Here is a 27,801-nt window from a genome sequence, read left to right as displayed (position 1 = left end):
ATAATTCAATTGCTCTATCCATCTGAAATGAATTCTCCATGTATGTTGGCAGTGCTACACGATCTATGATACTGTGCTTCTAATAAATTATTGTTACCTTGTGCACTTCAAAACCGGGAGTGCAATTTCGTTGTGAAATTGCAGGTTTTTATAAGTGTTAGATATGTGAACATGACCATAATAACTGGAAAAAAATTTAAAAATTTGTTTGAGGTAATGGAAACTTGTTTGACATTTGCGATGTTGCCTATTTGCTACTTTCATTTGATAGATTCAATAATTATATTTCATTATATAAATAAATAAATAGATCATTTATTTATTAAATAAATAAATAATCTATTTAGATTATGTATAATAATCTAAATAGATTCAATGTTTAGAAAAAATAGCTACCAGTTAAACTTATACTTTCACTTAAAGTATACTGTGATAATTGGAAATATATATTTTACTTGCCGCAGAAAAGATTATCAATATCGTTTATGAAGCAGCGGGTAACAATGCAAGAATTTCTAAGAGAGAAAATAAACATGCGAAACAGATATGGTTTGATTGGGAATGTGATAAAGCGAGAAAAAGAAGTTTTGCCTGTCTTAGACTTTTTAGGAGGGTGAATAGTCAGCAAGCTAGACAAATCTATGCAGAGGAGAACAAAAAGTACATTCAGTTGTGTAAAACTAAAAAAGCCGAGTATTATGATAATATTAGAAAATGCTTAGAAAATGTGCGCGACTCGAAACAGTTTTGGGACTCGGTGAAAAAGTTTAAAAGAACATCCTTCAAGTGTACAGGCCAGATAGATATTGGAAGCTGGGTCAAACATTTTAAAAACTTACTTTCCGTTGAAGTTGAGGCAGATAAATAGCATATGCCATACCGTTCATAGAGGACGAAAAACTAGATGCAAAAATAACGAAAGAAGAACTGAATTTGGTATTGAAAAAGGCAAAATGTAATAAACCTCCGGGCACTGACGGCATACCGGCAGAATTTTCCAAATCAGCTCCAGATCAATTCTTAAATTTGCTGCTCAATTTTTATAATTATATTTATGATACAGGATTGGTGCCTGACAATTTTTCGGAAGCGGTTATCTTCCCAATTCATAAAAAAGGTGATTTGAATGAAGTTGCTAATTACAGAGGCATACAATTCATCAATGCATTTGCAAAAATTTTCGCAGGAATTTTTCTGAATAGATTAAACGAATGGGTAGAGAAAAATGAAGTAATAAATGAGGAACAGGCGGGATTTGGAAAGGATACAGTACAGTGGATAATATATTCAGTTTATACAGCATCATCAATTTGAAACTGAGGAGAAGGAAAGATAGAGTTTATTGTTTGTATGTTGACTTCAAGGCCGCTTTCGATAAAGTAGATCGTAATGCTTTAATTTATAAGTTGTTTCAGATTGGGTTGTCTAGCAAATTTGTGAGAATTGTCCAGAAATTATATGAGAATACACGGGCGTTTGTTTGGTGTAAAAATAGTCAAAATAAGAAGGATGGGCTGAGTAATGCATTCTATACAGAGAACGGATTAAAACAAGGCTGCTTGTTGTCCCCGATTTTATTCACCCTGTTTATTAATGATATTTTTGATAATATGGAAGAAGGGATATGGGTGGACGAGTTGAATATTAAAGGACTTATGTATGCCGATGATTTGATTCTGATTGCATCCACGCCGAAAGCATTACAAAAAATGATAATATGTTTGAAACATTACTGTGAGACGTGGGGACTTACAATCAATACCGACAAAACTAAGATAATGGTGATGAGAAGGGGAGGGAGACTGGCCCATCATGAGAGGTGGTACTGGGGGAAGAGCGGATCGGAGTAAACAAGTACAAATATCTAGGCGTAACATTCACTCCTCAGTTGGCGTTCAGTGAGCATGTCAGAGAGAGAGTGTCAGTGGCAAAGTTTGCATTGAATAATGTGTACTAAGAGAGAGAGTAAATCTAACATCGAGAGTAAGTGGGTAATTTTTGATGCGGTTGTAAGAGCTGTTGTGAGCTATGGTGGTCAGGTGTGGGGATATAAGCAATTTGAAGAAATAGAACGGTTGCACAGAGCCTTTATCAAGAAATTATTTTCGTTACCGCAATCAACACCCAATTATATCATCTATTTGGAAGTCAATAAGTATAATTTACACCATTATTTGTTTGAGATGCATTACAGCTATATTATAAGAACCCTTTCTTTGCGACCAAACAGGCTGCCACGAAAACTTGCACAGAAAATGTTTGAACAGAAAGTAGGATGGTATAAAGTGTGGAAAGAGCAGGCTGAAAAATATAACATTGAATTGCCAAGATGGGAGGAAGGAATGCGGGATGTACTAAGGCAAAGTTTGAATAATATTAATGAATGTATAAAAAACGAATGTAGAGAGAAATGGAGAGAAAGAGCAAGGCAATCTGTAAATTATACTGTCTATTCACGTTTGAACCCAATCACCGAACACAATAATTATATAGGAGCCAATCTCACCCGCAATGAGAAGTCAATCATATTCAGATCAAGGGGAGGTCTATGGTACTTGAATAGTAGTGTGGGAAGAGAGGGAATTCAGACCATATGTACGTTATGCAATAGGAGGGAAAGGGAGGATACAATGCATTTTATCGGAAGGTGTCCAGTACTAGCAGAGATAAGAGGAGCGCATTTAGGCGATAGAGAGCTATCAGAGGATCAGGTGGTAGGGTTTTTGAATGGTAGTGATTGGAGGGCGCTGATAGGTTTTGTGAGGAATGCTTGGGCTTACAGAAAAATGCTAATACAGGAATATAATACTTGATGGTTTCACTGCTTTTCTTTTTTTACTCCTGCATATGTAGTATAATGTAATTTCATATGTATTACTTTTGTTGCCATGATCTCTTTGGTTGATTGATTCCAAAATTGTTTAAAATTTGGAATTTTTCAATTGGATAAAATTCAATTTCAAATACTTGCATGTAAATTTTAAATCAATAAAATAGCTCAACTTGGCAGACGACCAACAGGTCATGTCATAATATATATATTTGTGTAATCATCAAATTATTATTGATTGAGTGTCATGTTATGTTTTTTCTTGTATCAATAAATATATTTTCTATTCTATTCTATTCTATTCTACTTGCGCTTGAAAGCTATCAAAGAAGATTTATCAAATACAGCAAAGAGTCTCGGGAGCCCAATTAATACATTCTTTTGACATCATAAGATACTTTCTTCAACCCGAAACTTCTACTCCTTTTATAATAGGGCTTCGGAAAATCGGGAAAGTAACCAAGATTTGATTTCCCAGAGGTTTAGACTCCCTGGCATATTTTCTTTTATTCCTTTTCTTTTTTTTCTTCTTCTTCTCTTCTTCTTCTCCTTCTTTCTCTCTCCATCTTCCCCTTTCTCTCATCATTATCTTCTCCTCTTCGAAGCAATCAACTATTTATCTATCTACCTATTCATCTCACCTCCTCCTCATCCTCCCTCTCCTCCGAATCCATCTTTTCTTTCTCCTTCACGAATTATCCCTTCATTATAGGTACAATTTATCATCAGGAATCAGCTACAACCAACTTTCCATTGTTGATCTTGGTATGTACTAATCTCAAATCAGAATGATGTCATTCTCAAACCATTATACAATTTTCTCAAAGAAACAAACTAATTCGACAAGAAATCTCAACCAGAATTTGAAAATGTTTGACAACAGCATATTGAGAAGGCGTTGAACTTGGAAGAGGGATTAAACTTGAATCTCAGGTCTTTCGAAATTCCACTGCTTCCTCGTTCACATTCTCTTTCTATTCTTTTCAGAACTTGTCGGAAAAAGCGAGTTGAGGAAACCCTTCAACATTCTTTTCTTCTCAACATTTTTCGCCACTTTTTTCATTCAACGTCTCATCGTTGATCCTTTCTACCTTCACAGTATATTCTATATCCACTTCACAATGGAGGAAGATACACTATAGAAAAAATGTGTTGAATTTGACTAGGATGGGGAGAAAAATGAGAACAGGGGAAAATTATTAAAGAAAAAGGATGTATGTGATAAAATATTTCAGTTGAGAGAAATCTCAAAGATTTTCGACCGTTATGAATTAATTCCAGATAAGAGCAGATAAACTCAAATATTTTTAACATCCAGGTAAGAGCAGCAAGAATAGAAATTCAATTATTTGAACTAGTAAACTAGTGTTCGAAAACAGAAATGATTGGAAAAACTATTTATTCATTCGCTCATTTATTCATTTCAATAACAAGGAAGCCCCATTACTAAAAACAGGTTAGTGGTTTGAGAAGTAGAAAATGATGAGGAATTTCAAGAAGAATCAGAAAGATTATCGAATCATGATGAGAGAAATGCTGAATAAGAACACCTAAAAAATCAACTGGTGATAGCGAGTCACAGGAAAATGAGCTATCAAAGGAATTCTGAAGAGAGAGCGATCAAAAAATTTTAAAAATGACAAGAGATTAAATCAAGCAAATCCGGAGGAAAAGATAAATTCAAATCGCAAACCAACTGCGAAACACTTTGTTCTTTATTGGTCCACTTCATAAATCATTCCTAACAATGCTCACATTCTTGTACATTTGGAGTATAGATATACATCCTTAGTTATAGATTCTTGTATAGCGGTAGTATATAGATATACTGTCCTGTACAGTGGCGGCGATAGCATGGTGAGTAATGATAATATGGCTTTCATAATATAATATGGCGTGAGTCTTGGCAAGCAAACATCCACACTCTATCCATTAAATGGTCCATTAAATGGAGAATATGGCTGGAGATTTATGGAGCTGACTGTCAGGAGACCTATTACAGCTATTTATATGGAGCTTAGACTAGTTATTGTTTGCAAGGGTTGCTAATTGTTTCAAAAATAGTAGTCCTCTCTATTATAGAGTGTGTGAGGTATAGTTCTGAGCTCTCATATAAAACCATAGTGTTGTACGCTGAGTGTTTCAGAATGAATGATCCAATTGAAATTAAAAATGTATTATAAAAAGGGTTATTCGTATAGGAAGGGTTACATTACTTGTATGAGTACTTGTTGAGAGTGTTTACACATTGACAGACTATAATAATGTGTGAACAAGCCAGTATGAACCAATAGTGTTTTGTTCATGCCCCTTTGTTGTAGCTGAAAACTTATTTAAAATCAAGAAATCTTGAAAAACCACATCAATGAATTAAATACAAGATTACTCACAAAATACTCAATTTCTGCAAAGTACATACTAAATAATGATGCTTGTAAAGTCCTTGATGAGATGAACAGACGACATGCAGGTTGAAAATTGAAAACAAAACACACAATGATAGATGAGGACAAAAAGAAATAAATATAGAGGCCGAGGATAGAAGAGAAAAACATAAGAGCTAATAAATAACCTATTAACCTTCCAATAATAATTGAAGAGAAAGAGTGCATTCTTTGAAACTGGAGCAACTGAAATCTGGTCACAATAAAGAGAGAAAGAGGATGGTATAATATCAATATCTCAATTTTCCGCTTTTACCAAAATTGATATTGGAAAAACAAACTGAGTAATTTATTTAATGTGTTATTTCAGTGACAGAGACAGAAACCACCTTTCACACATCTTGATGAATCATAGAGTTGTTCATTATTGTCTCTGAACCTAATGAAGGTCATGTTGAACATGAATGATGCATTTCTAGAAATGTAGTACTTTTTGAAATTATTACACTCAATAATATAAGCATTTTCTAGTATGTGATATCATGCTGATGGCATTTAGTATTTTTTAGTATGTGATATTATGCTGATGTTATTTAGTATTTTTGTGATTATCATTACATTGTTAGTCTAATTCCGAGAGTATTTAGTAGGTGATTTGAGAAGCGCTTATCTATAATGAATAATGCTATTCCAAATTATGTCATTTCTTTAGAAACACTACTTTGTGTCATATTATGTAAGAATTTCTATCTTTACGTTCCATATGAATAAAACTATATGATGTTGTAACAAAGCAGAAAAATGAACTATGCTTGGTTCTAGAGCTCTTTGAGGGAATGAAAATGGATTTTAACTTTTGTTCGACTCACCACTATGTTGGAAAGTTTTTCCGAAAATAATTATTCAAAGCCACGTGCCTGAACTAATTTGACCGTCCCACAGTCATAAATTCAACTTCCATAAGTTTCTAGTATTTGAGTAAATTATTTACGAGCAAAGTTTCTAAATTTATAGTCGTTGATTTTCTGGTTCGCATTTGAATTCTTTGATTCAGATTAGTTCAGAAAAGTGCATACGTTTTCTGAAATTTATTTCAGAAATTCCGTGAAATTTATTTCGATATTCCAAGTTATATGAATATTAGTATAATTTTAATTTTGGATTGTTGGAATCAGTTGTTTTCAGATAGATCACAAGTATCTATTTCTCTACTTATCCTTGGAACAAAAACATTCCTTACTCATCTCTCAATTTCAATTATTCAATAATATTGATTCTCGTGTTCTACTCTGTGTTGTTGAAGAACATTATTTTCCCATAGAAATGCACCAAAATCAATTTTCTATCTTCGTTCTTTTATTATTTGTTATTATTTTGATCTTCGTGCTTACTGGCTTTAAAATATTCTAGTTTTTCATTCTCACTCTTCCCCAATCGATTCTTTCTTCGTTGTTGATTATTGGCTCTCTTGAATATTTCAGAAAAACTGTAGGCGTGTCTTGTCTCGGCCAATGACAGAGCTCAATCTTCATCCTTCATTGGTCGACAATCACCGGTCAATGATATGGCTTCATCCTCACTAGATATTCTGCTGCTTGATGCTCAAGATTTTAGTCTAATAGAGATTCATAATCGTGTAACAACCGAAACAAGTATCTCAGATTGTTTTAAACGAACAATTGTTTTGACAATTCCAAGTTGGTTCCATTCAAGATCCACTTTATGTTGATGTCATCAGTTTTGCAATAGTATTTCCCAAAAATGTTTCAATGAATACAATTTCTATCAGCTTTCTCATTCAACCCTGAACAAGATACTAAAGGAACTTTTCAGAAGAATAATTTACATTTTTATCACGTTCTATGAACTATGTACTGTATCATCATCCTATGTACATCATCCTAATCATTTTCAAATTCAATATCTATGATAGAATCGAGAAGAGCGACTACAAATTGAACGCATTCCATACAATACTCTCATTAAATGGAATTAGACATAGTTATTCCTCAATAATTTAATAATTATCATCCGAAACTATAATCCAATCTCATTTATGAGGGATGTATATAGTGATATAGTTCTTACGATTTGAAAAATATTATTATTTATTACCGTGCGATGTATGGTTGAATCGTAATAATTTATCCTTGATCCTTGCCTCAAGGAAGACCTATACATGTTCAATAATAATTCTATTTTCAGATGATATGAGAGTTGTAACAATTATCTATTATTTTCGGAGATCTGCGAAATCTTGTGATTTCAGTATGAACCACACCATAAACGTGTAATTTCCTATTAATGCGGCGTTGCCGATTCTATCGCGACTGAATTTGAGGTCTAATTACTTGAGATTAGGATATCGCATGGCAAAACTAGTAATTGAGCTCTATTACTACCATAGCCTACAGCCCTACACCCACATTGGAGACATAACCATAAAATTTCATGTACTACAGACCCACTCCCATTTATACACCATAGCTATTCAACTATTATACAGTGAACTACTATAATTTATTCACACAGTGGAATTAATAGTTGACTATTATTGTATGACATTATTATGGAGAGAATATCAGTGTAATCTCGGGTTGGTTATGAGCGACTGCGTAAGTAGGATAATAATAGAAGAACATAACAATTAAAGGATGTAATTACAGCTTCTAGTCAGGCGAGAACCAGGCCGTTATGACTACAAATATTCTCAATTACAAACAACTACTTTCATTCAAGAGTTTGTATGTAAGCCTATGCATGGATTATCAAATACAAAAGAAAACATAGCTTCTGCTATCTTTTTCTATAGTATTATGACGTATCGATATATTGATATAATGATTCAGGAAGAAAAACAGACCTCCTGAATACTGGAACAGGAATGACAGCAATATTGATCAAATGATATTACCATACCATATAAATACTATTCTATTTGAAAGCTTTGAAGTAATATAGTATGTGTATTCTAGGGTATAAGCTCTTCATACAATGTGAAATTGGAAATATATCTATCCATTACATTATTCAGGGTTTATGGAAAAGTTGGGAAAAGTAGACAAACAAGAAGGAGAAAAAAGAGAGGGAGAATTGGTATGGATTGGAAAACAAGTGGTAAGGAGTTGAATTATACGAGGAAGGGAAAAATGATGAAAGGAGAATAAACCAGTACATATGATGAGGCGAGAGAAGATAATATAGGAAGGATGGTGATAAAAGGACATAATGGTATGGAAAGAGGAATCGAAGAGATTTGAGAGAAAATATGAGGATGAGAGGACGAGATAATGAAGAAGGAAACGAAAAGAAGGTGTGAGAAAGGACAAGAAGAATGAGGAAATATATCATAAGAGGGAAAGAGGCAAAAGGAGGAGAATCAAGGAAGAGGAAAGCATGGGAAAGAAGAAGGAGGTAGTGAGGAGAGGAGTAGTCAGCAATACGAGGAGAATAGAAGTACGAGAGGAGATGTCGAGAGGAAGAAGGAGAAGAAGAAAAAGAAGAAGAAGAAGGAGAAGAAGAAGAAGAAGAAGGAGAAGAAGAAGAACAAGAAGAAAACTAAGATGATGATAGTGTAGTTTCTTCTATATATCTGGATTTTTCTAGAAGAAAAGTTGAAGGAAGCGTGATAAGGAAGGAGCGATAAAGAAGTAAGAAGGTGATGTGTAAAAGACTGGGAGTCAATCAAGAAGAAAAGTGGAAGGAGATAAAATGAGTAGAAGGATTAGAAGAAAAAATTTTATCCGCAGTGTATGAGAGAACACTGCGGTAGTTACATGAAATGAGATCACCCCTCTCTCAATTTACCTCTCTCTCTCTCTCTCTCTCTGCCCCTCATACCCTCTCTCTCTCTATTTCTCATTCTCTCCTACAGCCATTTAATTCATCATAAAATCTTTCATGCAGCTCTTAATAAGAATTTCTCCCTTCCTCAACTCATTATTTGAAAACAATATTTTCCACGATCCTCCACCTTTTTACGTTCCACCAGAGAATAGCCATATGGATATATATCCATAACGATTGATTATCCTATATTCCTACTAGAGTCCTGTTCCCTAATTAAATTCGGCTATGCTCAGCAGAAAATAACATTGTTCGTTACGAGAATGTTTACAAGTTGTTAAACAGTACAGAACAATGATAACATTATTATATAGTTCTTATAGAAGGGTTGATACATTGGCATATTGACAATGTGTGGACTCATCCATAAAAACTAATTGTATTTTCTTTCTGCAGCGTAGAATCCATTGGAAGCAGGGCTAAAGTCAAATTATGTTATATGGATTTAAATTTCCAATTTTTCCCTTGAAGGATTGATCAGAATAGATATTGTTCAGCTTACTTCTGGCAATGGTTGAGTACTTTCCAGTTTGAAATACATTCATAAGATGGATAATTTGAAGTTCTATTTTGTTAACAGTAAACTCAAATCGTTTGAAGTGGTCAATTCGAGATTGCAATTGCTTTTTAGTCCAATTATCCAAAACTTATTCCTGATCACGAAGAATGAACACAACTTCCACTGAATAGTCAGTCACTAAGTTAATGTTAATTTTTTGAATATAAACCCCTTAGAAAAAATATTCACCTCCACTGAATAGTCAGTCACTAAGTTGGGATGCATCAGATTTTCAATGGAAAACTTTATTGGACTAATTCAAGTTTCTCATGATCCAATCAAAGTTGCTGATCAGTTTGGAATTGGAATGAGGAGGTCGTTGTCAAGTTTATATGACTTTTCCGTGGCTGATTTGCATGTATAGCGGACGGAAAACGGAGAAAGTCATTGGAAAGTTAAATGTGATTCCTTTTCATCCTTTAAACGATTTTCCCGGAACTGTCCTGATTTTCCCAAGATTGTCCGTTCTCCACATAATTTCCTCGATTTTCCCAAAATGATGCTGGCCCTAGAAACATTTCTACCAACAATGCATAACCACAAATACATTTCGAAAATGGAGCTTCATACATGTTGTCACATCAAAATTCATTCAATAATTTAATGGATACAATAATACATTTCAATAAAGATACAATAATTATCCTGTCCTCAGAGATTTAGAATATCTTGAGCTGGATATTCTCACATATAATCAGTGTAAGGGATAGTAGATACAGTGAAATTATAATTTGCATGAGTTCTGATTGGGCTATTCCCCACTCAGCACAGCCGAAATAGTAATCCCATATCAACTTATGGGATTTTTATATTATCACTGATTCGGTCACTTCCACTGACACTGTTTTATGATAATTCATCTTCAATATTAATAGTATTAGATAATAGGCTGGAATCACAATATCCTATGTAGAGATCAAAATTTTGTCTTTTTATTTCAATCATGACAAGATTCTACAATATCTTATATCTCTGATATGTAGCGTCGAATTTGCACTTATCTGAAGTTTTGGTTCAAAAAATAATATTTTGAATCCGTGATTCTTTTCTATACTCAGCACTGTATTCTCAATCTTCAATCAAATCACTCTAGATTGATATTATCCAATATATTTAAATCTGTAATATGTATTACAGTTGCTAGTGCGGTAATCGATTCAAATCTAACCGTTTAAAAATCAACTGAACAAGATCAAAGATCACATTTTTTGACATCATCTTACGGTAATTAAATTCACTGAATTCTTAGTGCTACAGACCTTTGGCTTCTTATGCTTAGAGACATTCTCTCTAAAATAAAATCCACCCATAATTTTAAATGAACATTCCAATATTCATCACTGTTTATTTCAATCTGAACTCATACAATTAACAGTCACTTTTCTCTTCAGAAGCCAACTTTCTAAGAGAATATACGTGAAACGTTCCAAAGACAAAAAATTCGAAGTTATAAATTTAATCGGACTTCGCAGAGCAGACGTTGTAGGACAATTTGTGTCAGTCTATTGCCTTGTACCGCTCTGTTATTTCAGCCAACTGCTACTTCTTGCCATTAGAGGCTGTTATTTTTAGAAAAAAGCCTCTCTTGACTCAATCATTCTCTCCTGTCTCTCCCATTTCCTCTTTCTCTCTCCCTCCTATTACACACTCGCAATTCCTCTCACCCTCTCTCCAAATCTTGAAAGAGTCCCAGGGTATTCTGTTATCAGCTGGCATCTTCAGGCCACACGTGTTTGTGTTAGTGTGTGGAGCACCTGGTTCTCAGTTTGGAATTGATGTCAGTTTGTCTTGGAAATAGAAAAGGTGTGCTGGTGAGAAAAAATGTGTTCAGTGATGCATTTTCCTTACTACACATTATTTTTCTAGCCCGTCAAAACGCTTCAAAATCATGTATTATGAAACAAATTTGATTAAAAACTGTGTATTCTTCATTGAGGGTATTTCAACCCATATTTCCTGTGGAATAGAAGTTGTAAATTGGTCGAAAATCTTGCATCATAAGTCAAACTTGGTCAAGATAAAATATGTTTTCTGAGTACTCCAAACTCTATTTCCCTTGAAATGAGAATTGCTAAATTTTCGTCCATGATGGGCTATATTTACATCGAGTTGTTCTGTAAGTCAGTTAGCATGTTGACGTAATTATAAGTTAGAGCTGGTTTGGTAGTGAAGTTTTGATTAAGTCCACCAGAACACAATCAGCTATGTCATCCCCTCTTGGAATACCCGCAGGAGTGGGGGTGAGTTGATGGCTGTGTTGGGAGGGGGTAAACCAACGGTCATCCTCACAACAGATATTGCAAAAGTTCTAAAATGGAGTTGGTAAACTATAGTTGTTGTAATTTCGTCCATCACCATTCTTCTTCTTCACCTTTTCATTCTTCTTTCTTTTCTTCTGTTTTCTCATTTTTCTTCTTTCACTTCTTCTCTTCCTTCTGCCTCTTCTTCTGATTCTTCTCTTAATCCTTTGCAACTCCAGATTTACTCTTTTATCTGCTCCATCATAATTGTATTTTGATTTGCTTTCATTCGTTTTCATCATCTCAAACCTAGGTTGAGTGTATTTCCCGTTTGAAAAGGGATTTTGAGTCTCCACTTTTTGCACTATATTATCACAAAGATAGGTACGCTTGTTATGTTTTCACTTTCCTTGCCCTACTACCATAGGTAAGGAAAGTATTGCTTTCCAAAAAAATAAGGTACCCCAATTTCAAGTTTTCTATACGTTTCAAGGTCCCCTGAGTAAAAAAACGTGATTTTTGGGTGTTGGTATGTGTGTGTGTGTGTGTGTGTGTGTGTGTGTGTGTGTGTGTGTGTGTGTGTGTGTGTGTGTGTGTGTGTGTATGTGTGTGTGTGTGTATGTGTGTATGTCTGTGAACACGATAACTCCATTACTAATTAACCGATTGACTTGAAATTTTAAACTTAAGGTCCTTATACCATGAGGACCCGACAATAAGAAATTCAATAAAATTCAATTCAAGTTGGCGGGAAAATGGCGGATAATCACTAAAAAACCCTGTTTTTCACGGTTTTCTTGAAAACAGCTTTAACGATTTTCTTAAAATTTATACCATGGATAGCTATTTATAAGCCCTATCAACTGACATGAGTCTCATTTCTAAGAAAATTGCAGGAGCTGCGTAATATTCTCGAGAAAAATGGCGGATAATTACTAAAAAACATGTTTTCACGGTTTTCTTGAAAACGGCTCTAACGATTTTCTTCAAATTTATACCATGGATAGCAGCTATTTATAAGTCTCATCAACTGACATGAGTCTCATTTCTGGGAAAATTGCAGAAGCTGCGTAATATTCTCGAGAAAAATGGCGGATAATTACTAAAAAACCATGTTTTTCTCGGTTTTCTTGAAAACGGCTCTAACGATTTTCTTCAAATTTATACCATGGATAGCTATTTATAAGCCCTATCAACTGACATGAGTCTCATTTCTAGGAAAATTGCAGGAGCTGCGTAATATTCTCGAGAAAAATGGCGGATAATTACTGAAAAAACATGTTTTTCACGATTTTCTCAAAAATTACTCGACTGATTTATTTCAAATTCATACTCTGTATAGTTATTTATCAGCTCCATCAACTGGCATGAGTCTCCTTTCTGGGAAACTAATGGGGGGCTCACCCCATTCTTGAGAAATGGACTTTGTAACCTCCTTCTCGTGCATGAGGTAGGTAGATAGAGCAGTCTATAAAAATAACACATAGTCGAGATATTTCATGTGTAGAACAGCTGTTTTGACGACTTTTAAAAAATCATCGGATTTCACAATTTACACAAAGGAAAAGGTACTCTGAAAACAATTATTATATACACACATATACAGTAGTCTGATCGTAGTTTCAAATAATTATGTTGCCGCCAATCGTCATTATATTATTTCTCTAAATTATTGTCGTTTAAGAATGAGGCTCCCAGTTCAATGAGCAAGGAAAGTTGTGTGAGTGTACCACACCAGATTTTTCATTTTTAAAATGAGCCTACATTTGGACTGTAGTATAGATTTGAGGAGGGAAAGTTTTTGGTATCAGCCTGTCGTGCCTTTTCATAGAAGTACAATATTTTTTTTTTTATTTCATCTATTTATTTACAATGGAAATGACACTAATGTAATAACATTGAGATGAAATAATCAGGTAGTCTTGTGCTATTTTTCTTCCAAATTTATAAGTGACAAAGTCCAAGATAAGATTAGAATTTCACGTGTACAAATTTTATAAAATTTTAGTCCAAATGAACATTAAAACAATAAATTTTGAATTTAGATGGCTTAAATTGATAAATAAATTAGATATATTCCACTCAATTGCCACTTGCAACAAATAATATTGAGTTATTTAAGAAAATTTGGAACCATTCAAGAAACACAAACTTGTAAACACTTAAGCTCAGCTGACATTTAATACGATTAAAAAAAATTATTGTACATGATGGAATAAATGAATAAATAGAGATTCATTTCAAATGCAAGCAACACTCTAAAAATATCCTACATATAAAACATTAATTTGTGCAGAAATCTTCAATCTTGAAATTGCTTATTTGAATGTCGAATTTTGTGGAAAGTCATTCACTCAGGAAATTGATAAATGGAAGATATGATATTGGATTTTTTTTCTTTTCAAGAAAAAACCGAACGCACACAAAACTCATACTTTGTATTAAATATTGAGCTAAGATTTTGCTTCGAGATTGAATTTGACCGATAGCCAACTATCACCAAAACTGGAAAGGGTGCCTTGAATATTGTTGATTTGAATCACTCTTCTTGGTTGCTAATCTGTGACCTGCATAACAAAACTAAAACTCCATTTGGAACAAAAAATTGAAAAAGATGTGCAGGAAAATATTTTGAGGCAAAGATAACGAGATGAGATCATCTTATAAAGATTTCCGTCTTCTCTGTTGCCAGCTCAGAAGTCATAACATTCAGAAACTTCCTCTTTTCTTCAGATTTGGAATTATAATTTCCAGCATTCTTCTACCTCAAGCTCTTTTTTGCTGGCTCAATCCCTCTCCACTCATTCTCTCTCACTCTATCTCTTATTGTCTTCCCTATTTTCCACAACTGCAGTTGTCATCTTCTCCACATTTTTCTCCCACTCTCTTGACAAAAATTCACCATCTTCTTTGTCGCTCGTATGACCCCAAAATTTGTTAGGTACTTTATTTTTTTTCATTCTCAGTTTTTCCATTTTCCTCTCACTTGAATATTGCTCTGGTCAAATCTTTTCCCCCTACCTCTCAACTACCTTACCGACAATTAATACTTCTCTTTTTGCTCTCAATTCGCAAAGGAGAAGTTGAAAGGACAGGAGAAAGCAGCAAAGAGAAGGATATGAAGAAAGGAGAGTAAGAGGAGAAGTTGATGGTTGTGGTTGAGTAAGTGAAGGAAATAAGATAGAAAAGGACAGGAACAGAAGATGAAACAAAAACAATTGAGAAGCAATATATGGAGCAGGATATGTAGAAGAAGGAAGATGACGGGGAGGAAGAGGAGGTGATGGAAGAGAAAGAGAAGGTGAAGGATGAAGAAGGAAAGGAGGCGTTCGAGTGAACATGTAAGAGAAATGAGAGAGAGGACGTGTAGGTTGACGATAACGAAATATTTTATGGTAAAAAAAGAATGAGACTAGTAGAAGGAGGGGGGATAGAAGAAGAGGAACGAGGAAGAACACTGGGTGATGTAGATAGAAGAGGAGAAATAGATGAGGAAGAGGATGCTCAATTCATGAAAATTGGAGTAGGAGTGGAGTAGATTGGAGAAGTAGGCAGGAAAAGGCAAGCAGGTGAACTGTTATCGTGATGCTGCCTGTGAGAGAATCACTTACAACTGTCAGCATTCTTCATAAATAACAACAATGCTTCCCATTCAACCAACGCTGACACTGTTATCGTGATGCTGCTATGGTGAGATTCACTTAAAAACTGTCAGCATTCCTTATAGAGTTCAGTGATTGTTCCAGTTCAACCAATACTGACAGATGAAGTGAGACTGACTGTATAACAGGTGCAGTAGAGAACAGTGACGCTTTTTCTATTAAATTTTCATCAGTTGGCCGACCTGAAAATTGCATACAACACCACTTGTGCCCACAACAACAGCGGCAGCGGCTCCCCTTCACCCAAAATCATCCCACATTTTCCATTATTCTATGATTTGATGCTTGATAAAAGTCATCTGGAAATTAGAAAGGTTGGACCAATCTCTGAAATCGTCAATTATGGTCTGATGGACTTTACTGACCTCTAGTAGGATAAATGGAAGTGATTCATAAGATTTTCCGTAATCAAAGATTTTTAAAAGACCAAAGAAGTAAACATTACCAAAAAAAAATTGAAAATTTGACAAGTAAGTAAATAATATATATACTCTTCAGATGGATGGGCACGTTGAACTGTCGGTCCCGGCTGAGGTATGACAGTCGTAAGACCCATTGACGGCTTAAATGATATATTCAGTCGAGTTGGAACTTCCTTCAGGGACTCCTCACCAATAAAAGCCATACGAATATTATTATTATGCTATTTCTACAAACCACAGATCATTTTCGTTAGAGAGGTGCAATACGAATAAGATAGTGTGTAAGATGATATTTCCTATTTTAGTTATAATAATGTGAAATATTTCTTCTATGTTTAGTCTTGAAGCATCTAAATTTGAAAATCTACTTTGTGAAAATACTCGAGGACTGAGAATTTTTTGAATTGAAGAACTACATGACTTAACCCATTTCGGACTATGTGTTATCTAAAATTTGGGAGAGGAATAGCACAAGGTTACCTTATTCATCCTCTCCTTGTCATTTTGATAATGTACTTATTGCATGAATGGATAAAGAATAAAGATGATGGAGAAGGAGGAGGAAGAGTAGGAACAAAAAACAAGAAGAAGGTTGAATTTGGGCCTATATAGTATTTTCCATTAGATTGCAGTTTCACCTGAAGCTAGGTCCAATCATCTTTCATTATCATACTACTAATTATTCACGCTCACGCCTGGAGCTCACCCTCAGCAATATATTTCATCCACTTAATTTGCAGTTAACAGAAAATGAGATTGGATGAGGAAACAGATGAGCAGTAAGATGATTAGGATGGAAAAGATGGGGTTTGATTCAGAGCGAGACAGAGATATGAGGAAATAAATAGAGGCTGACAGGATGAATGGAAAGCAGATCAGTATAGGCTAGTAGGATAAAAAAGTGAAAGATAAAAAGAGACAGTGAGATGCATATGGAAAAGAATGGATGAGAGAGAGAGTAAGAGTAACAGAGAGAGTGGAGAGATAAACTATTATTCTATGACGAATGTTCATTGTGTATCCTCTATCTCTAGCTCTGGTGATTGCTTTTATATAGCTATCAAATTCATGGCAATCTATGAATCATTTTTCATTTGAAAAGTCAGCCAATCATTGGAAAACCATTATTACACTTCAGAGTGACATCCGTGCATTTTATTGCACTGGAGCGAATTGCGACTATTCCCTTTGTGGAGACTGATTGCGATATTTCTGGTCTCATTGATAACGATATTTATATTGGTCCGCATTGATATTGAACTTCAATTTGATATGGTAATGATATAAGATTCTAAATGGTTACAGTAAGGTGAGTAAGTATCTGATTACTCCAATAATTACAGATCATTGCAAGCCATATACATAGATAACGATATTGAAATTTGTCTGCATTGATATTGGACATCAATATTGAATGGGAATGATGTAGGATTCTGAAAGGTGACAGAAAGTTTCTTCATCATCATCATCATTAGTGTTCTGGCCTAGAGCAGGTCCAAACATGATTCCTTCTCCACCATTCCACTCTGTTCTGTCCTCTTCAGCATGAAGTGTTCTCCCTCCTCCCTGACATCATCCACCATCTTCACTCTCCTTCGCCCCAGCAACCTCCCTCCTCCGCAGCCCCCTTCATTGCCATCACAAGAAGGCCGCCAATTTCACTTCAATTCCTCAAAATATTCAAAACTGTTGCAAGACTAATATAAAGGAAGATGCACATAGCTACAGATGGACATATGCAGACGAACGGATGAAAAATCCATCCCAAGATGTTTGAATGCTTGTGGAGAGGAATTGACTGGTGGATGAAATGAATGCTTCTATTACTTATGGAGTAGTAAGATAATTTTTACCCTCCACCTCGTCAATAGTGATGAAATTGATCCTATTTCTAAACATTTGCTAATAATATTATGTTCGATGGAATTCTAAGAAGGCCTTTTTCTAACAATAATAAGAAGAAACTAGCAATAGAATGACGAAGAAGAAAAGTAAAAAAGAAGAAGAACAACAACAATATCATCTTTCATTTTATGACAACATTTGTCTCAATTATCTTAACAATTCTGCTTTAAAAATTGATTCTACATTTCAACATAGAAGAATAATAGTGTATCCTTGATCCTACTGATTGATTCCAACATGAATATCAAAGAAAATGAAGAATTTAGCAGAGAATTTACCGAAGCGATTTTGTCAATCTCAAGTATTATCAACTAGTTTTTCGTGCTAAGTTCACACTTGAAGGTTTTTAATAACCTCTTCACAGGAACTACAGAGAACTCCTTCAAATTTGACAAAAATATACTTGAGAAATATACAATAATCAAGAATTGCAAAACACGATAAAAGTGATGATCATTTCGCTTTAGTAAAGTTCAGTCTCATCAACCAACATTTTTCAAACTAAGTTCACACTTGAAAGTTTTCAATAACCTCTCCACATGAACTACTGAGAACTCTCGCAAATTCAGCAAATATACTTGAGCGTGCTGTCATGAATTAAATTTTACAACTTCACCAGAATAGGTTAAGCGTTGTTTCTTTTTCAGGATTGCATGATGTGTACCGGGCTTTTAATTTAGCTAACAGCGGGTTTACGACTAGTGCTGGGAAAACGGCAACAGCGCCACAAGTGTGCATGATGAGACTCACTTATCCAACTCTTTTCATCTCTTTTCTTTCTAATTCTGTTATCTCTTTTCTTCACGACTACTTTTCTTGCTACTTTGATGTTGATTAAAGGAGAGTTGTTGCTGATCCTTTAAAATGTCTTTCAAGATAATGTTGATAACTTACAGGTATTCGCTTAGAATTTTCATTTTTTGCATTTCTCTGTAATGGATTTTTGTCAAGAAACTCCATCTCCCCACCACCCCTTCTGTACTCATTACTGTACAGTACAAACTATAACTAGCGAGTCCGAAGGTTTGGACAACATGCAGAAAATGCTGCTGTTATTCTGTCAGCTGTTCTATTAAAAGTATTGGAGAGTCAAGAGAATGTAACATATATGTTATTTAGTAACTTAACTATGTAGCTTATGCTATCTTTTCTCTACATAGTATAAAAATCTGGTGTGGCGCTCTCACACAACTTTCCTTGCCGTTATGAAAATTGATCACCTGACGCTAGTGTACACGCGCATCTCAAGTCTACTATTCAAAGATCTGCCAGCTGGTGACAGGACAATAACGCTGGAGACACACGAGGTCTGCTATCTCTTCATAGTGAATCATTTAATAGAATCAACAGTTGCTAACAGTTTTCAATTATTGGATTATCACATTTTCTCGAATTTCGAGCTTTTTTTTATTTTTGGTAAAAATGTTACAAAACATTAATTTTAGAGATGTTCATGCTCAATCTTTTCCACTTGGAATTTTTTGTTTGAATTGTTTCTGAAGCCTGATAATTGGAAATCCAAAATCAAACTTTGCATAGATGGGGCGGAGCTTCTGGAATTTTTACAGATATGGGACTTGAGGCAGTTGATATAACTTATCAATGACTATTTTAGGTATAAATTCGATCAAAATCGTTGGAGCCGTTTTCGAGAAAATCGCGGAAACCCCTGTTTTTGACAACATTTTCGCCATTATATCCGCCATCTTGAATTGCATTGGATCGAAATTGTTCGTGTCGGATCCTCATAGGGGAAGGACCTTAAGTTCCAAATTTCAAGTCATTCCGTTAATTGAGAGATGAGATATCGTGTACACACGCACATACACTCATACACACACACACACACACACACATACAGACCAATACCCAAAAACCACTTTTTTGGACTCAGGGGACCTTGAAACGTATAAAAAACATGAAATTGGGGTACCTTAAATTTTTTTGGAAAGCAACACTTTCCTTACCTACGGTGATAGGGCAAGGAAAGTAATGAAACGTATAGAAAACAAGAAATTAGGGTACCTTAAACTTTTTTGGCAAGCAATACTTTCCTTACCTATGGTAATAGGGCAAGGAAAGTAATAGCATTAGCTATGTAGCTTATGCCATTTTTCCTCTACATAATTGAATCAAGTGCATTATTACATGCAATCATTTGTCATTCGTGATTGATTCCATGCTTTCAATAATCACCCTAACAGCTATTTTATAATTTATAATGATAAATTACTACGTATTTTTTCCATGCACATCCAATTATTTTATTCTGTTTTATACTCAAAAAGGACAAATGAGTGAGTCAATTTATTCGGCAAACGAACTCGATCTATTTATGATGGTTCGGAGAATTATTCGTAGATAATTTGGAATTGATTTTTGAAAACAATTGAAAGTTATCGTTGAACATACCCACAATCCCAAAAACTGACAACAAAGTCACAAGTAAGAACACGCTACGCTCGTTCAAATAGTTTGCAAAACAACTGGTATTAGAACTTGGCGAACGGCGTACGACTGAACCTCTAATGGGAGATTTCCGTATCATACAAATCCATAGAGCCGAGTATAACTTCAAGTATTCAAGCAAGGTAGAACACCTAGATAAGGTGGTAAACTTCTCCACCATCAATACCTCGAAGAAATGATTTTTCCTTCTTATTGAATCTGAAAAATATGACAAGTTTTGTCCTATCGAAGCTTGACTATACAATACTCATACTAAACCAATAGCATAAGGCGAATTATACCTTCAAATTAAAACTAAAATATACGAGACATTTTGTATTATCAAGGCAGATCCATACAATCCTACTTGAAAAGATGAATTTTCTCTGAAAATGCTCCTGCAGCCTGATAGCCTTCAACTGACCATCTTGAGTAGCCGCCTATTGAAGTGGGAGATTGCTGCTTCTTGAAGTTGAATGCTTTTTTCTGTTCACTTGAGCACACTAATGAGGCCAAATTGGATCACGCCGTGCTCTTAAGAAAGCTCTCAGCTCAGCTATTGGCAGAGAGGCATCTTGAGCACCTACTTGAAAAGAATTAGGGATGGGGTGATATCTTCAGAATTTTATTTTTCTTCCATACTAGTTCTTCTTCTCCTTTTTTCTGCTTCATCTTCTCCTCTTTTTCTGCCAATAGTAATGTCCAGTTCTTTTTCTTCTTCTTCTATTCCTTTTCCTTTTTCTTCTTCTTCTTCTTCTTCTTCTTCTTCTTCTTTATGTTTTTTCTTATCCTTTTTCTGTGAACATGAATAGTGAGGCACACTGATAAGCCCTAGCCTTGTGTGTGATGGAAAGAATGATGATTGGGATAATGATGAGATATGAATGAAGAATTTGAATCCGGTGAGTTTCCTATCCAAGAGCGATTGCATACTTTTCACGCTCTTTCCCTGTTCGTCCCCTTTCTTTTTCTCCTTCTCGTTCGTTTTCTTCTGCTTTACCTTGTCATCCTTTCGTTACCCTCACAACATTTTCCTCTTCTACCTTCTGTCCTCCCCATCTACCCCTTCTGCGGTCTGTCTTTGTCACCTTCAACCAAACCTTTTAATGCATAGGTTGTCCATGGAGTGATTATTACGCCCGAACAAAGTTGTTCGTATAGAATAAAATACTTTTGACACAATCCTCTCTTATCGTATTAAACTTTTTCAAATTGAATGTAGTTTATACCAAAACAAATGTGAGTATCATTTTATTCTTCAGGGAATTGCTTCCATTGGGTCGAATAGGTCGAATATTAAATGTATTTATTTATTTACACATTGATAGACACAATAACATTCTCAACTCTGAATGATTGGGAAAGGAACAACAGGCTTAAAGCCCAAATTTCTCCTTTCCCAAATTTAGATGGAAATTATCCAAAAATAGGTTATGTTTACTCTTCACGATTGAAGAACTCACAGGTCCCAAATCTCAAAAATTTCAAATTTGTAGTAAATTGCGTTCATTGAGTCAGAAAGATTGAATATTAACTTGAAAAACTTACAGGTTTCCAATCTCAATATGTAACTGCTTCAACAAGCTAAAATATATACTATTGTCGGTTGCAAGGTCTTTAAAAAATACAGTTGTAAGCTAGCGATGCTATTCTGGTATCTAAATTCCAGATTGGATAAATATTCGAATATTCTAATAATCTGCTTGAATATCAAATTGTGAATCTTACAGCACAGGAGAAGTGGATATGTCTGTGAGTATACTGGCTCATAGTCACTGAGTAGCACAATACTAATTGAAATCTTGTATTAATCGCGGTTTAAGGTGTTATCAGCTTCATGAGGTTGGTTCAGGCTCGGGATTGTGAAGAGTCAATAATTCATCCAGAAAATGTCCTTTGAATATAACTTCTATCGCGGTATCTCAGTCAAAATCTCCAGATGTGTTTGGGATACACTCAGTATAATGTTCAAAATGTGAGAATTCCAAATTCAATTTTCATTAAAATAATTTTCAATCGAGATACATTCTTGAGTAGAACATTTCCCTTACGAGGTAAACTGTATATGTTTGTACTGTTTGACAGAGTCAAAATCTTCTGATTGAATCCACATATGATCAGCATGTTTACAGAACGGCCCTTCATTGTATCTCCACATCAAGCCCAACATTTTGAACTGCTATACATCTATAGCTCACTATTTTAGGAGCGTCATACCCAAAATATATTTTAATTGGGAATTAAGTGCTAGATGAAAGTCAGATTTCAAATTAAACTTGAACACAGAAATTTAAAACTCTTTTGCACAAATTTGTGTAATACTCACTTTATACATCTTTTGTAGTACATATGGAATTTGTTTGATGATCATTCACAAAATATCATTATCACAACTTAATCTTTAATATGATAGAAATATTTCCAACTGAGCTTTGAATAAATATGAAAAATCTATCAGGTTTCCAAAGTATCACATATATATTGAACTTTTTTTCATGCACACTTAGTATCATGCTCCAAAAATATTAGCCTTATAATAAATAATTGCAGAAAAATCCTAAGTCAAATTTTAATTATTGGAAATCAGATTATGGATGAAATGTGTGCAAACTAACTTACATTGTGGAATTTTTGTCTACAAAAATATTATAATTGCAAATTAAATTGAAATTGAAAATCTGATTTCGAATGTATCACATACTATCATAATATCATGTAATTATAGCATCAAAAACATAGTATTTTTGTGACAAATAAAGTTTCTATTCTATAATTCAGTGGAAATTTCCTCTGGGAAAACCTCCACAATTTTCCAGGACCACTGACCATGTGACGACGATTTTCCAGGCTCGCCGACGCTTTGACGTCATCCACGTGTTTTCCGCACTCTCACACGCACACATTCACACACGCACTCTCATACACACACACGCACGCACGCGTGAGCACGCGAGCTCGCCGAGCTCTGACTGCTGGGCAAGCCACGGCCAACAGACAAGTCAGGCATCCAGCATGCCAGCATGCCGTCTCCAACTTTATGCACAGAGCTGCTCTGTTGCACAGCTACGTGATACTTGATACGTTGTGAATAGGATGATGATACGTTGTAAATTTGGTAGGAAGGTTGGTGAGGGGGTGAGAGAAATATTGGGGAGGAGAATGAGAAGGACAGAATGAAACGTTAGGAAGATGGGTGAGGAGAAGTTTTGGGAAGGTGAACAGTGAGTTTAGTTGGGAGGAGAATGGGAAATATTGTGGAGGTGAATAAGGGAGTAGTGAAAGCCACAAAGAGCAAAGTACTGGTAACAAAGACGTTACAAAGGTACCATTAGGTTAGGTTAGGTTAGGTAGGTAGGATATAGAGGTGTCTTGGATTAGGTTGGGTTACGATAGGTTGAGTTAGGTAGATTATAAATAAATGCACCATTAGGTTGGGTTGGTTTTGGTTATAGAGGTACTTTGAGTTTTGGTTAGGTAGGTTATGATGAAGGAACCTTTGAATTAGGTTGGGTTGGGTTATGAAGCTACCTTCAACCTTCCGGCAGTCGCGATGTTGTAAAAAGGACAACCGTGTCAGTTTTTTTGCTGCACAAAACTATTGAATGGGGTGGTGTCAGTGAATGAGTCACCTATATGCATTCCAAAACTTTCTGCCAATCACTCCACTGAGTTGCAGTATCAACCGAGCAATGGTTCAGTCTTTAGGTGCCATTAAGTCGCACTGTCCATAAGATAGGGAAAGACTGTATACGGGGACTGTAAACGAACCAATAACACAGAATTGATGGCATTGCTTGATGTACCGTACCTTATTGGGCTATGAAATGGTAAACATCAAAATATTTATAGGTGTAAAATAATCGAAGAAGATGGAAAAGTAATTATACAATTAATTAATATGCTTTAACAGTAAACAGAGTACATAACACTAGGAAAATTGGATGTTGTAAAAAGTACAACACGTGACTGCTCGTGTGATTGAGTAGGGCGCCACTATACCGGAAGGTTAAAACGTCTTATTACAAAATGAAAAAACAGGCACTAGCTTCAAACTTTTTCCGTTGTTCTCCAATTTTGTCCAATAAAATGTTAAAAGTAGGGTCAACTTCACTCCACAACATTTTTCACTTCGAAAATAAGTAACTGGATCACACTATATAATATAATGTCGATTTTCAATTTTGATATATAGCCTATAGTGATAGATTGGTGGTACAGATGATTTGGGAAAAAGTGAGAACGAGAGGTAAGGAGGAGGAAAAGAATATCGTGTAGCACAGAAGAGATTCTTCTGAAGTATGAATTCCAGTCTTAAAGCGTAAATACATCCCTTTATTTCCTTCCCATCCCCAGTCAAAGACAGTAGCTTAGATGAGCACTTCTCTCCACTCAATCGAATTCCTAGATTATACTTGGAAGTGGTTGATGATTTCTCTGGCTAGATGTTATATATGGAGCTTTCAAAATCATGGCATAGAGAAAATATAGCGTAAGACTTATTCCATGATAGAGGGCGTTCATGTTTAAAATTCCACTGTTAACTCAATAATTCTACAAGTCAATAGTCATAGTAGTTCTTTATTGTGGAGCTATGTGATGCTGGTAATCTCTCATACTGTGCCATTCTTACACTCTCACCCGGCCAGAACAGTAATAATGATAGATAGTAATAATCGGCTTGAGTTAACAAAAAATCGGTTTGAAATATTTGAAACATTAACGACCTTCACCATGGGATATCTTCTCATGCTATCATTTTTCTCTATGATAATACTGAGCTCCAGTTGAACAGTTCCCTCATGAATCATACTGTGATGTGATGCAGAATGGAGATCATTCGATGTAACAGCAACGGACATCATTCGAGGACTTGAACAGGAAGCGTGATGTAACATTCATGATGTAGAGCGAGCTGAATAATTAAGCAGTGATCACAATGTGACCCTCGGGAGGGGTCTGTGAGGGAGGGGATGCTACCCCTATATGCCAGCACTAATAACTCATCATAAACCACTATTGCATAGTGCAGAGCTAGATGTAATACACTGTCTAGTGTACTAAATGTAGAAAGGATAGATGGAGTGTCTAGTCGACTAGATGAAGAGAGAAAACAAAAAGGGAAGAACAAAAAGGAAGAGGAATAACGTAGAAAGATATGGAGAGATCAATTAGATGGAGAGAATACAGAATATTGTTTATAGGTTGGAAAAGGGAGAAGACGGAGGAGGAGGAGGGGTATGTGGAGGACGTGGTGGAAGAGAAGGAAGAGGGTGATGAGAAGGAGGAGTAATAGGAGGTGGAAGGGGAGGGAGAGGAAGGAAAAAAGAGAGGTGAGGGTTGTTAAAGTTTATAACTAGTTTAAACTACTGTATAGTTCACCATCTCCACTTCCAAACTTTTTCAATGATCATAATATTATAATAGAAGGATGAATGCACAGCTTTTGGCGGGTTCTGAACCATTATGAAGTGAGCATTGAACTCATGAGTTCTAATGATAGAAGTTGGCTGTTCAAGTGATTACTTTGAGCAATAGCTCATCAGCGCAACAATTTTCTTTCCTTTCTTTGAAAAGCTCTTTTCTCTGATTAGCTCTCGTGACATTCAATGTTTATTTTTGTGTGTATTTTTTAGCTTCAACATTTTCTGAAATATCTTAATTTATTCAATGTGTGGTGATTATAATTGAGTGTGCTATTTTACTATAATTTGGTGTTTTAATCCTTCTAAATTCAAAATTTTCAACTCATATATTATATTCTTGGACAAAAATTGGACTTGAGCTTTCAGCAGTAAGAACATAACCTATTTTTTGGACTTGTTATTCAGTATCAAATTTTGAGAATAGAATAGTTTTGGGCAATACCTGTTATTCTTTCCCGATCATATTTTTAAGATCTGTAATTATTGTATCCACAAATGAATAAATAAAATATTTTAATAAAAAATAATATATAAAAAAATCATGTTCAATAATTAACAGACTTTTGTGCAACCAGGCAAAAGGTTTTTCTCAGAATTCTATTTCTCCGCATGATCAGCATGCATGTGTGTGCCTATATGTGACTGTCATTAATGTTGGAGATAGGCTATTGACGGGAATTGTTGAAATCTTTCGAAGATGAGAAAGCCTACTCAATCCCATCCAGACTAAAGTCAATGGTACATGGATATTCATTTCTTCGATATAATCACTCCCAAGTGATGACAAATGCAATCATCAATCTAATCACACAAATAAATACTCATCAATCAAAAGAGTGGCACGTCGATTGAGGCCACAATATCAATCAAAAGTCAATAGAACTGTTGTCATAAACGTGTCAAGAAAAGATATTATTTGTTCAGCAGATTGGCCTGAATAACCTTTGCGTGCAGCTAAGTCAGCAGGTCATTGTTGTCAATCAGCAAGAGATTGCGTGTCAAATGCGAATAAAATCGGCAGCCAATTTAGCTTGCCGGCCACGTTTTGTATCAGGGACTCTACAACGTGTATCATAAGAATAAGATTGACACGTTTTGTATCTGGGATGATGCAACGTTTATTGACCGAGCGAAGTGAGGTCTAAGATTCAAGTCGACGGTTTGGCATTTCTCTTGATGTTTAAATCTTTGAATGTTTATATGTTGCGCATTTACGGCGAAACGCGGTAATAGATTTTCATGAAATTTGACAGGTATGTTCCTTTTTTAATTGCTCGTCGACGTATATACAAGGTTTTTGGAAATTTTGCATTTCAATGATAATATAAAAGGAAAAAGGAGCCTCCTTCATACGCCAATATTAGAATAAAAATAGGACTATAGAATTATTCATCATAAATCAGCTGACAAGTGTGTGGAGAAGCCAGTCTATTGATGTATTTCCATAAGGTCTATAGTTTCAATCAGGTACTTGTGGATGAGAATACTGAGTGAGGTCTACTGTTCACAGAACTACTAGTGTATTAAATTTAAGTACCACGTTTTGTATCAGGAATGATGCAACGTGTGTCAAGTGAGCGCCACGTTTTGTATCAGGAATGATGCAACGCTAGTTTGAGGCGTATCACGTGAGCAGCTCTGTGCAGAAAACAGACTCTCCAGGACTGGAGCACTGCAATCGATTACCGGTGTATAATACACGGAAAGGAAAGCGTGTTGGTCAAAGCAGCTGATGAGAAAGGTATGGGGAAGGACATTATAGGTAAAAGAGAAAGAGAGCGAAAGAGAGTGAGAGAGAGGGAGTGAGAGTGTGTGAGAGTGAATGACAGAGGGAGGAGTATGATGAGAGTAAGACAAATAAAAAAGTAGAAGAGAGTTACAGAGAAAGTGTGACTGAGATAGGGATGGATAATGATTAATAGGAAGAGAAAGTGAGAAATAGTTATAATGTGTGAGAGGGGAGGAGAAAGTGGAAATGATAATCTTTGAGAAAGAAAAGAGAGATGAAGATTTAAAGAAGAAAATGGAGGGAAGAGATTGAAAAACATGAGGAGAAAAGTGTGGTGAGACGGTGATAAAAAT

The 27,801-nt window shown here is 35.2% G+C and overlaps 1 protein-coding gene across 1 annotated transcript in view; it reads right to left on the bottom strand.

Moving 5' to 3' along the window:
• Positions 1-23,299, bottom strand: part of LOC111049921 — a 110,335-nt gene extending 87,036 nt beyond the window's left edge. The window contains exon 1 of the mRNA XM_039439025.1: positions 23,123-23,299. The gene's annotated coding sequence lies outside the window, so the exon portion shown is untranslated. The remainder of the gene's footprint in view (positions 1-23,122) is intronic.
• Positions 23,300-27,801: the final 4,502 nt, after the last annotated feature.

Source organism: Nilaparvata lugens, chromosome 12, assembly GCF_014356525.2.
Source record: "Nilaparvata lugens isolate BPH chromosome 12, ASM1435652v1, whole genome shotgun sequence".
In the NCBI taxonomy this organism is placed as follows: Eukaryota; Metazoa; Arthropoda; class Insecta; order Hemiptera; family Delphacidae; genus Nilaparvata; species Nilaparvata lugens.
The sequence above is the reverse complement of the archived record's forward strand: the minus strand, read 5'-3'. Positions and strand labels throughout refer to the sequence as shown.